The sequence below is a fragment of the Sciurus vulgaris genome (assembly GCF_902686455.1).
Source record: "Sciurus vulgaris genome assembly, chromosome: 17".
In the NCBI taxonomy this organism is placed as follows: domain Eukaryota; kingdom Metazoa; phylum Chordata; class Mammalia; order Rodentia; family Sciuridae; genus Sciurus; species Sciurus vulgaris.
In genome coordinates, this window is record NC_136478.1 from 49,730,584 (window position 1) to 49,743,032 (window position 12,449).

General features: G+C 41.2%; 1 protein-coding gene across 4 annotated transcripts in view; it reads left to right on the forward strand.

Moving 5' to 3' along the window:
- RYR1 (ryanodine receptor 1) overlaps positions 1-12,449 on the forward strand; it is a 119,077-nt gene that overhangs the window by 88,229 nt on the left and 18,399 nt on the right. The gene's annotated exons all lie outside the window — the stretch shown is intronic.

Consider the following 12,449-nt stretch of genomic DNA (forward strand, 5'->3'; position numbering starts at 1 on the left):
CAGTTTCCTCACCTGCAAGATGGGGATGAAACAGGGCTTGGGGTTGTTTTGAGGATGAAATGTGTTAACGTGAACATAAATGAGAACCACTCTTACTATTATCTTTCTTAATAGTTTTAACATTATCATAATTGTGAATAGGGATCAGTTATTCAATCAACAAACATTTTCTGGATTTCTTTCCTGAGCTCAGCCCTATCCTGTGGACCCAGAAATAACCAAGACAGACACAGCCGCTGCCATCATGAGACTTACAGTCTAATCGAGTAGACTTTAATTTAATTTTCACATGTTGAAGAAACTTTTTACTTTGTCAGGGATCCAACCCAGAACTTGGAGTTGCATTTAGGTATCTGGTCTCTGCTCTGGGTAGCTAACTAGGCCAGTGCAGGTCTGAAGTTGTTGGGAGGGATGAAATAGAACCAGTTGCATCCAGGAGTTGAATCCTTCTCTGTCCACCTTTCCCAACCCAGCTCTGTCATCTGCCTTTTTTATTTTCTTTCTTTCTTTCTTTTTTTGTGCTGGGGATTAAACTGAGGGATGCTTAACCACTGAGCCACATCCCCAGTCCTTTTTATATTTTATTTAGAGATAAGTTGCTTAGTTGCTTAGGGCCTCATTAAGTTGCAGAGGCTAGCTTTGAACTTATGATCCTCCTGCCTCAGCCTCCCAAGTTGCTGGGATTACAGGCATGCACCACTGTGCCTGGCTCCTCTGCCATCTGTCCTAAGGCACCCCAGGCAAGTCACTGTCTTCCCTGAGCCTTGGGTTCTTCCTCTGTAGATGGGATGGGGGTAGGATGTTCACAGTAACTGCAGTGGGGATTGCAGTACCTGGGTCACAGTGCAGACTCAAAGAGGTGTCAGCTACTGTTATTACTGCCTCATGTTTGCGGCGGGGTTGCTGACGATGGAGCCCAGGGCCTTGTGCATGTCAAGCCTGCTTCTACCACTGAGCCACACCCCAAGCCCCTGCGGGATCTTTTCCTCCACCATCTTAATGGTGCATTTGGAAATAACTGCAGGTTTAGAGATCAGTGCAAAAGCACATATAATTTCTGAATCCCCTCCACCATGCTGCCCAAGGTTAGTTTTTTACCACATTGGCTCCATCACGATTTCCCTTTACCTCTAGATACTACAGTGTGTATTTCCTGAGCGCGAGTTCATTCTCTTACATAACCACAGAACACTTATGCAAATCAGGAAACTAACAGAGACACTCACTGCTAATCTAATCCTCAGATTGCGTTCAATTCTTTCCTGGTGAGATGTTTTTTCCTTTGTCAGGATCCAGCCTAGGAGCCTCCCCTGCTCCCCCTGCTCCCTGGCAATGCCTGCCCCCCACACTCCTGGGAAGCCCCCCTTCCCAGCCCATCTCTCCAGCCTCTTAGATGTCACTGTGGCCCAGTGGTGGAGCACTTGCCTAGCATGCAAGATACCCAGCACTGCAAAAAGAAAAAGAAAGAAAGAAAACCGCACTGTTCCTGAGCACCCCACCTTCCTGAAAAGAGCTACTATTTATGGGCTGTTCACTCCGTGCCAGGCACTGCCTGGAAGTGACTCGGCTCACTTAATCCTTATCCCAGTCCTTCGTGGTAAGGACTGGTTTGTCTTTCCATTTTACAGATGTGGAAACTGAGGCACGGGGAGGTGATGTGACTTGCCATCTAAGCCCAATTTAGAGTACCCTGCCCCAGATCCATCTTCAAATCTAGTCTAGCAAGCAGTCAAGGCTGCCAGGTGCAGGGGACTCCTGAAATCCCACCCACTCAGGAGATGGAGGCTGGCATCTTTTCTAATTTTCTTTTAAATTTATTTTTATTGTAAACAAATGGGATACATCTTGTTTCTCTGTTTGTACATGGAGTAACAGCATACCATTTGTGTGATCATACATTTACATAGGGTAATGTTGTTTGACTCATTCTGTTATGTTTTCCTTCCCCCCACCCCTCCCACCCCTCTTTTCCCTCTATACAGTCCCTCCTTCCTCCATTCTTAACCCCCTCCCACCCCCCATTATGTGTCATCATCCGCTTATCAGTGAGAATCTTCGCCTTTTGGATTTTTGAGATTGGCTTATCTCACTTAGCATGATATTCTACAATTTCATCCATTTGCCTGCAAATGCCATAATTTTATTATTCTTTATAGCTGAGTAATATTCCATTGTATATATATACCACAGTTTCTTTATCCATTCATCAATTGAAGGGCATCTAGGTTGGTTCCACAGTCTGGCTATTGTGAATTAAGCAGCTATGAACATTGATGTGGCTGTATCTCTGTAGTATGCTGATTTTAAGTCCTTTGGGTATAGGCCGAGGAGTGGGATAGCTGGGTCAAATGGTGGGTCCATTCCAAAATTTCTAAGGAATCTCCACACTGCTTTCCACAGTGGCTGCACTAATTTGCAGCCCCACCAGCAATGTATGAGTGTACCTTTCTCCCCACATCCTCTCCAACACCTATTGTTGCTTGTATTCTTGATAATCGCCATTCTAATTGGGGTGAGATGGAATCTTAGTGTAGTTTTGATTTGCATTTCTCTTATTACTAAAGATGGTGAACATTTTTTCATATGTTTGTTGATTGCTTGTAGATTCTTCTGTGAAGCATCTGTTTATATCCTTAGCCCATTTGTTGATTGGGTTATTTGTATTCTTGGTGTAGAGTTTTTTGAGTTCTTTATATATTCTGGAAATTAGTGCTCTATCTGAAGTATGAGTGGCAAAGATTTTCTCCCACTCTGTAGTAGACTCTCTCTTCGCATTGCTGATAGTTTCCTTTGCTGAGAGAAAGCTATTTAGTTTCAATCTATCCCAGTTGTTTTTTCTTGCTTTTATTTCTTGTGCTATGGGAGTCCTGTTAAGGAAGTCTGATCCTAAACCACCAAGGGGAAGATTTGGACCTACTTTTTCTTCTATAAGATGCAGGGTCTCTGGTCTGATTTCGAGGTCCTTGATCCATTGCGAGTTCATCTTTGTGCAGGGTGAGAGATACGGGTTTAGTTTCATTCTGTTGCATATGGATTTCCAGTTTTCCCAGCACCATTTGTTGAAGAGGCTATCTTTTCTCCATTGCATATTTTTGGCACCTTTGTCTAGTACGAGAAAATTGTATTTATTTGGGTTTGTTCCGTGTCCTCTATTCTGTACCATTGATCTACCTGTCTATTTTGGTACCAATACCATGCCGTTTTTGTTACTATTGCTTTGTAGTATAGTTCAAGTTCTGGTATTGCGATACCCCCTGCTTCATTCTTCCTGCTAAGGATTACTTTAGCTATTCTAGGTTTCTTATTCTTCCAGATGAATTTCATGATTGCTTGCTCTATTTCTGTAAGGTACATCATTGGGATTTTAATTGGAATTGCATTAAATCTGTATAGCACTTTTGGTAGTGTGGCCATTTTGACAATATTAATTCTGCCTATCCAAGAAACATGGGAGATCTTTCCATCTTATAAGGTCTTCCTCAATTTCTTTCTTCAATGTTTTGTAGTTTTCATTGTAGAGATCTTTTACCTCTTTGGTTAGATTGATTCCCAAGTATTTTATTTTTTTGAGGCTATTGCAAATGGAGTTGTTTTTCTCATTTCGCTTTCAGTTGTTTTGTCGCTTGTGTATAAAAATGCTTTAGATTTATGCGTGTTGATTTTATAGCCTGCTATTTTGCTGAATTCATTGATGAGGTCTAGAAGTTTTCTGGAGGAGGTTTTTGGATCCTCTAAATATAGAATCATGTCATCAGCAAATAGTGACAGCTTAAGTTCCTCTTTTCCTATTCGTATCCCTTTAATTTCTTTAGTCTGCCTAATTGCTCTGGCTAGAGTTTCAAGGACAATGTTGAATAGAAGTGGTGAAAGAGGACATCCCTGTCTTGTTCCCGTTTTTAAAGGGAATGGTTTCAGTTTTTCTCCATTAAGAATGATGTTGGCCGTGGGCTTAGCATAAATAACCTTTACAATGTTCAGTTATGTTCCTACTATCCCTATTTTTTCTAGTGTTTTGAGCATGAAGGGGTGTTGTATTTTGTTGAACGCTTTTTCTGCATCAATTGAAATAATCATATGATTCTTATCCGTAAGTCTATTGACATGATGGATTACATTTATTGATTTATGGATGTTAAACCATCCTTGCATTCCAGGGATGAAACCCACTTGATCATGGTGCACAATTTTCTTAATATGTTTTTGGATACAGTTTGCCAATGTTTTGTTAAGGATCTTTGCATCTATATTCATCAAGGATATTGGTCTAAAATTTTCTTTCCTTGATGTGTCTTTGCCTAGTTTGGGTATGAGGGTGATATTAGCTTCATATAATGAGTTTGGAGGGTACCCTCTTCTTCTATTTCCTGGAATACTTTGAGAAATATTGGAATAAGATCTTCTTTGAAGGTCTTGTAGAACTCAGCTGAGAATCCGTCTGGTCCTGGGCTTTTCTTGGATGGTAGGTTTTTAATGGCTTCTTCTATTTCATTGCTTGATATTGATCTGTTTAAATTGTGTATGTCCTCCTGGTTCAGTTTGGGAGGAGCATGTGTCTCTAGAAATTTGTCAATGTCTTCAGTAGATTCTATTTTGTTGGAATACAGATTTTCAAAGTAGCTTCTCATTATGTTATGTATCTCAGTGGTGTCTGTTGTGATATTTCCTTTTCCATCACGAATTTTAGTAATTTGAGTTTTCTCTCTCCTTCTCTTTGTTAGTGTGGCTAAGGGTTTGTCTATTTTGTTTACTTTCTCAAAGAACCAACTTTTTGTTTTGTCAATTTTTTGAATAGTTTCTTTTGTTTCAATTTCATTGATTTCAGCTCTGATTTTAATTATTTCCTGTCTTCTACTACTTTTGCTGTTATTCTGTTCTTCTTTTTCTAGGGCTTTGAGCTGTAATGTTAGGTCACTTAGTTGTTGACTTTTCATTCTTTTCTGGAATGCGCTCCATGCAATGAATTTTCCTCTTAGTACTGCTTTCATAGTGTTCCAGAGATTTTGATATGTTGTATCGTCATTCTCATTGACCTCTAAGAATTTTTTTATCTCCTCCATGATGTTTTCTATTATCCATGTTTCATTCAATAGCATATTATTTAGTCTCCAGGTGTTGGAGTAATTTCTCTTTTTTATTTTGTCATTGATTTCTACTCTAAGTCCATTATGATCTGATAGAACACAAGGCAGTATCTCTACTTTTTTGCATTTCCTAAGGGCTGCTTTGTGGCATAACATATGGTCTATTTTCGAGAAGTTTCCATGTGCTGCTGAGAAGAAAATGAATCTGCTCATTGATGGATGGAATATTCTATGTATGTCTATTAAGTCTAGGTTATTGATTGTGTTCTATGGTTTCTTTGTTTGGTTTTTGTTTGGAAGATCTATCTAGTTGTGACAGCGGTGCATTAAAGTCGCCCAGAATTATTGTGTTGTGGTCTATGTGATTCCTGAAATTGAGAAGGATTTGTTTGATGTACGGGACACCATTGTTTGGGGCATAAATATTTACTATCGTTATGTCTTCCTAATTTATGGTTCCCTTAAGCAGTATGAAATGTCCTTCTTTATCCCCTCTGACTAACTTTGGCTTGAAGTCCACTTTATCTGATATAAGGCTGGAAACCCCCGCTTTTTTACTGAGTCCATGTGCGTGGTAGGTTTTTTCCCATCCTTTCACCTTTAGTCTGTGGATGTCTTTTTCTATGAGATGAGTCTCTTATAGGCAGCATATTGTTGAGTCTTTCTTTCTTTCTTTCTTTCTTTTTTTTTTTTTTTTTTTTTTTTTTGACGATCTAGGCAGCTTTATTTGAAAGTCGGGGATCACCGAGCCCTCTCGCCCACCCCAAGGTCCTGGCGACGTGGGTCTCAGGTGGGGGGCGATCCGGAGGAAAGCGCGCACCGCGTGCCCACCAAGAGGCCGTGGGACCGCCCCATGTGCCTAGGTCTTTCTTTTTAATCCATTCTGCCAGTCTATATCTTTCGATTGATGAGTTTAGGCCATTAACGTTCAGGGTTATTATTGAGATATGATTTGTATTCCCAGTCATTTGGCTTATTTTTGGTTTTTAAGTTGGCTTGGTTTCTCCTTTGAGTGGTTTTTCTCTGAGGTAGTTCCTCCCTTTGCTGACCTACATTTTCATTTCCTCCTCATGGAATATTTTCTTGAGAACATTCTGTAGTGCAGGCTTTCTATTTGTAAATTCTTTTAACTTTTTTTTATCATGGAAGAATTTTATTTCATCTTCAAATCTGAAGGTTAGTTTTTCTGGGTATAGGATTCTTGGTTGGCAACCATGTTCTTTCAGAGCTTGAAATATGTTGGTCCAGGCCCTTCTAGCTTTTAGAGTCTGGGTTGAGAAGTTGGCTGCTCTCCGTATTGGTCTCCCCCTATATGTAATCTGATGCTTTTCTCTTGCGACCTTCAAAATCCTATCTTTATTTTGAATGTTAGGCATTTTCATTATAATGTGCTTTGGTGTGGATCTGTTGTGATTTTGTGCATTTGGTGTTCTGTAAACCTCTTGTATTTGATTTTCCATTTCATTCTTTAGGCTTGGGAAATTTTCTGATATTATTTCATTGAATAGTTTGTTCATTCCTTAGGTTTGTATCTCTGTGCCTTCCTCAATCCCAATAATTCTTAAATTTGGTCTTTTCATGATGTCCCATAGTTCATGGAGATTCTGTTCATGATTTCTTACCATCTTCTCTGTTTGGGCAACTTTATTTTCAAGATTAAATATTTTGTCTTCATTGTCTGAGGTTCTGTCTTCCAAGTGGTCCAGTCTTTTGGTGATGCTTTCCATTGAGTTTTTTATTTGGTTTTCAAGGATTTCCGTTTTTTTTGTTTTGTTTTGTTTTGTTTTGTTTTGAGAATCTCTATCTCTTTGTTGAAATGATCTTTTGCTTCCTGCAGGTGCTCTTGCAGCTTATTGGTATTATCATTCATTGCCTGCATTTGCTCTCTTATCTCATCCTTTGCTTCGCAAATCATCTTAATCATGTATAATCTGAAGTCCTTTTCTGACATTTCTTTTAACATACTGTCATTGGATTCTATTAATATAGAATCTAGATTTATTTGGATCATTTTCTTCCCTTGTTTTTTCATGTTGCTCATGTGTCTTCCTCTCTAGCAGTGCAGATCTGGGGTATGGCAGATTTCCCCCTATAGGCTTATAGTGGCCCTATAGGTTTCCAAAACCCTTTCTTTAAGGGGAGATCAGTATTAGCAGTGCCCAGTTCAGACACTATGCAATCCTAGACCAAATAGCCCCTATGAGGACAATAACAAAATTGTCATAATAAACAGAATAAGTTCAAATATTACCTTCAGTAAAACAAACATATTTGCAATAAGGTCTGCCGTTTCTAATGGAGGACAAAGAGGATGCAGAGGGATGTAGAATGTGGCTATTAATGGGATAAGAAAAGAATATACAGAAGTTCTAGATAATAGAAAGGGTGAGAGTGTAATCAAAAGAAATTGGATGTTAGCATGCAAAAAAGGGAGAAAGAGACTCTGAGGGAACAGGTAAACAAAAGGAAAAGAGAGCAAGAAAAGTAAAAAAATAAAAACTTAAAAATTTTCAATAAGGAGAAAAAAGAAAATCTACAGTGTAAAAGTCATATAGTAATGAAACCTCCCAGTGTTCAGTAGCCTGATGCATGAGAGGTACCTGACAATGAGCTTCAAGCCTCCAGCAGGCGTCTCAGGATGGGATTTGCCCCACCTAAAGATCGGAGCTAAGGCTTCCAGGATTATCCAAGATGGCCGCTCTGGCTTCAAAATGTGTTGGCAATTGGTGAGCTGCAGCTCAGGGTGTGGATGTGGTCAGCTAGAGGTCCTGGAGGCAGGATGTGGTTGGTCAGGCAGGGGTCCTGGAGGTCGGTGTGTTTGGTGTGGTTGCAGGATCCTGGAGGCCAGGTGCAATCAGTCGGTCTAGGGTCCTGGTGATAGGGCGCAGTCAGTTGGTCTGGGGGTCCTGGTGGCAGGGTGCAGTCAGTTGATATGAGGGCCCCAGAGGCAGGGAGTGATCGGTCAGGCTGAGGGATCCTGGAGACGGGGCTCAGTCAATCTGGCCAGGGGTCCTACGGGGCCTTGCTGTTGTCTCAAAGTGGTGGCAGCCACGTGTAATCAAACCTGCAGGTACTGTAACAGTGAACTTCCCGGCGACAGCAGGCAGCTGGCGCTCCACTGGCGGTTGGCGATCAGTTTGCTGACTGTTGTCGGAGGATCAGGAGGTGAACCTCGTATGTTGGGTGATGGATAGGTGTAAGGCAGGCGATGGACCGGCCAGAGGCAGGCAAATGGTGGATGATAGGCGCCTGACAGTGAGCAATCTGCACTCAAAAAAGGCGTCAATATGCTGGCAGACTGCAGGTGATCACAGCAGACAAATGGGGTAAACACCAGGGAATCGATAAGCGGCAAAAACTGCCTCACTGAGAAACAGATATCCTCTGCTTGAAACCGGAGTTACGGAGTGACAAGGAACGCAGCCTCCCTCTAGTCCGCCATCTTGGACCTCGGAGGCTGGCATCTTAAACCCAGGGGCGCTGAAATGCTGAGTCACATCCCCAGCCCTTTTTTATATTTATTTATTTTTACTTATTTATTTTATTTTTTTAGTTGTAGGTGGACACTTTACCTTTATTTTATTTATTTATGATTACGTGGTGCTGAGGATCAAACGGAGTGCCTCTCATGTGCTAGGTGATCGCTCTATCCCTGAGCGATTTAAAGACAGGGTCTCACTGAGTTGCTGAGGCTGGCTTTGAACTTGAGATCCCCGCCTCAGCCTCCTGGTGTGCACCCCCGCACCCGGCTCACATCCCTCATTTTAGATGGGGAAGGATCCCTCCAAGGTGCGCGGCCTCCCACATCACAGGGTTTGATGTCGTTTCGTGGCTCACCATTCACAGGGTTCTGGTCTGTACCTTGAAAAGGCCTGTTGGCTTCATCGTTTGCATACATGATCCGTTCACCTGATTTTTTTCAATGCTCCCTTCCCCCACTATCCTACTATCATTTTTCCAAGAAAATACAAATATTCTTATTTTCCTCCTTTCTTTCATAGTAGGACACTATATTGCCAGTCTGTATTACTTAACAAACTATCTTGGAGATAGAGGAGCTTCCTCATTCCTTTTCACAGGTGCCCAGTCTTCTACTTTGTGTGTATATTATGGTTTATCTGCCTGTTCCCTGTCAAGGGACACTTGGTTTGTTCCTAGTGTTTACTAGTACAACCCATGCAGCAGTCAGAACTGCCATATCCATTGTTTTGCAAGTTGTGCACTGCACAAGGGTGCAGTTTATAGCACAGACATTGTATATTTGTACGTGTATTTCTGCCGAGTTCCAGCAGATGGAAGTAAGCATGCTAAAGAAGGTGCTATGTGAGCCACTAGCAGTGCTGGTAATTAGAGATGCATAGCACATTCTGTACACATGTAGTTTGTTTCTGAGGACAGCATTCCAGAAGGACTGCTGGGTTCAAGAGTAAAATAAATGCAGTTGTCATTTGAACAGAGATTGCCACTCATTTTCCCCTCTCTTGAATGACATGTGAGAGTTCCTGTCTCCTCAGGACCTTGCCACCAGATCATGTTCTCCAATCTTTGGCTTTTGCCAATCTGAGAGGCGAAGACTGGTATTACAGTGTGATTTTATCTTGCATTTCTCCCGGCTATGAGCTGGCTAAGGGTCTGTGTATGGTATTTCTTTTTTTAAAAATTTGTTTTAATTTTTTTTTTTTTAGTTTAGACGGACATAATACCTTTATTTATTTTTACATGGTGCTGAGGATTGAACCCAGTGCCTCGCACATGCTAGGCAAGCGCTCTACCACTGAGCCACAACCCCAGCCCTGTTATTTCTTTTATATTAATTGTTCTGTGAACTGGCCATATCCTTGACTTATTTCTATTGAAAATTGGTATTTTTCTTCTTGATTTCCAGGAGCTCTTTATATATTGGACTGATTAAAACTTTATTAGTGGTAGGAGTTGCTCCTATTTTTCTTTATTCATCATTTGTCTTTTGACTCTGGTGTTATTTTCGCTATACAAAATGCTTGGTTTTTATGTGGAAATGTATTTTATTTTTTACTTATTATGTTTTGGTACTGGAGAGTGAACCCAGAAGCACCTTACTCCTCAGCTACATCTCTAGTCCTTTTTATTTCCTACTTAGAAACAGGGTCTTGCTAAGTTTCTTAGGGCCTCACTAAGTTGCTGAGGCTGGCCTTGAGCTTGCAGTCCTCTTGCCTCAGCCTCCCAGGTCACTGAGATTACAGGTATGTACCATTGCGCCCAACTTATATTTTAAATATTTTATTAATTTTTAACCAAAGACAAAATTAAATATTAAATTAAATACATTATTTAATATTTTTAACCAAGATCATATTAACCAAACAGGAATGCATTCCTTTTTTCAAATTAAGAATTTATAGTCAGGGCTTAGGTCACCTTCGGTCCTCATGCCTGGTCCTGCTGACATCCCAACTCTCCAGAGCTGCCACGATTCGGCAAGGGTGAACATCTCTCCAGCTATTTTTTCTGTGTTCATTCGTGTGCAAATTTGCATTAAAATATAGCAACGCCTTATCATTTCACAAGTTCCTCCTGGTTGAGAGAGTTCTTGGCAGTTCACAAAGCACGTCCCCACTGGTGAAGGACTTCGCAGATGCCAAAACAGCTCTTTTGGTGTAGAAAGCCTTTTCTGGGGCTGGGAGTGTGGCTCGAGGGTACAGCACTTGCCCAGCCTGTCCGAGGACCTGGGTTAGATCCTCAAGATCGAAAAACTTCCTTTGAAATACAAGCATCCTCATGGAGATATAATTTACCTGCCATAAAACCACCCCTTTAAAATACGACATTCAGTGGCTTTCAGCGTATTCAGCGACCTGCCGTTATCACTACGATCTAATCTTAGAACATTCTAAAGACCCCCCAAAAAAGGATCCTCATGCTCTTTATTTATTGATTGATTGATTCGCAGTCGTGACAACTAGCTTAGCAGCAGCGGGTTTGCATAGCAGGGCCTTCAGCAGTGACTCTTTCTGCCTCTTTCCTGGTCCCGAAGGATCCATTCCTTGACTTTCTATCTGTAGATGTGCCTGCCCTGGACACATGATATAAAGGGTATCATACAGCGTGTTATCTTACCGACCACAGTGGCATTAGCACTGCTCACCAAAGGCAAAATGATAAAATGAAACAAACAGTACCTGCAATTCTTTTTTTTTTTTTTTTTTTTGAACCAGGGATTGAACCCAAGGGTGCTTAACCACTGAGCCACATCCCCAGCCTTTTTTATACTTTATTTAGAGACAGGGTCTCCCTAAGTTGCTTAAGGCCTTGCTAAATTGTGGAGGCTGACTGTGAACATGTGATCCTCCTGCCTCAGCCTCCCAAGAGCTGGGACTGCAGGTGTGCACCACCATGCCGGTTCACAGTTCTTTAAACCATCCAATATCCAGGCGGTATTTAAATGTTCAAGATTTCAGCTATTCTATATGCTATTTTTCTGTTTCTTAGAATCCAAACAGTGTCCACCCATTGTGAATGGTTGATGTTTCTTTAGGTTTCCTTTAGTCTCCCGCTTCCCCTCTTTCCTCGACTTTGTCCTTGTGTTTTATCTGCTGAACACCCAGGTGGTTGGTCCCACAGGGCAGCAATGCCCAGCAAACATGGGAGGAGCAACGTGTATGGTGTGAAACTGTTTAGCAGCCACACGTGAAAGTAAGAGGAATTGTGTACACGTAACTGAGTATTTCCAAAGTATTATTTCAACATGTAATCAATATTTAAAATTATTAACTGGATATTCTGCATTTTCCCCACCGAGTCTCTTCGGCTAACGTGTCTTAGTCATGGTTTCCCATGGTCTGTATCTGGCAGATGAATCCTTCTGGTGTCATTTCACATGTTCCTCTGTCCTGCGTTTCCTGTCAACTAGAACTCAAGTTGAAGAAGCTTAATCAGATCCTGGCTTGGGGTGTGTAGGGTTTGGGATTGGTTTGTCAGGATCCTTATGTGGTTATGTGTCCCTCCATCGGGGACACCCTGCCGGGCACCTCTCCTCTGGCGTTGTGAACAGCTGTTGATGTTCAATGTTCAGTTACAATGGTTTCTTAGGGATTGCGAAATAGTGATATTCTCATTTCTAAATGTTGGACTATTTACAAACTTTGTAAGGTTTCCTAAACACAAAGCATCCTGCGATTTCCCAAACATGTTTTTCTATTTCTTTATGGTTTCAAAGACCTGTTCAGGATTTAAAGGACTTGTTACTTTTCAAAAAGTAGAACATGGGCAGTGGATGTGGCTCAGTGGTAGAGGGCTTGCCTAGCATATGTGAGGCACTGGGTTCGATTCTCTATACCACATATAAATAAATGAATAAAAAATAAAGGTCCATCAACATCCAAAAAATGT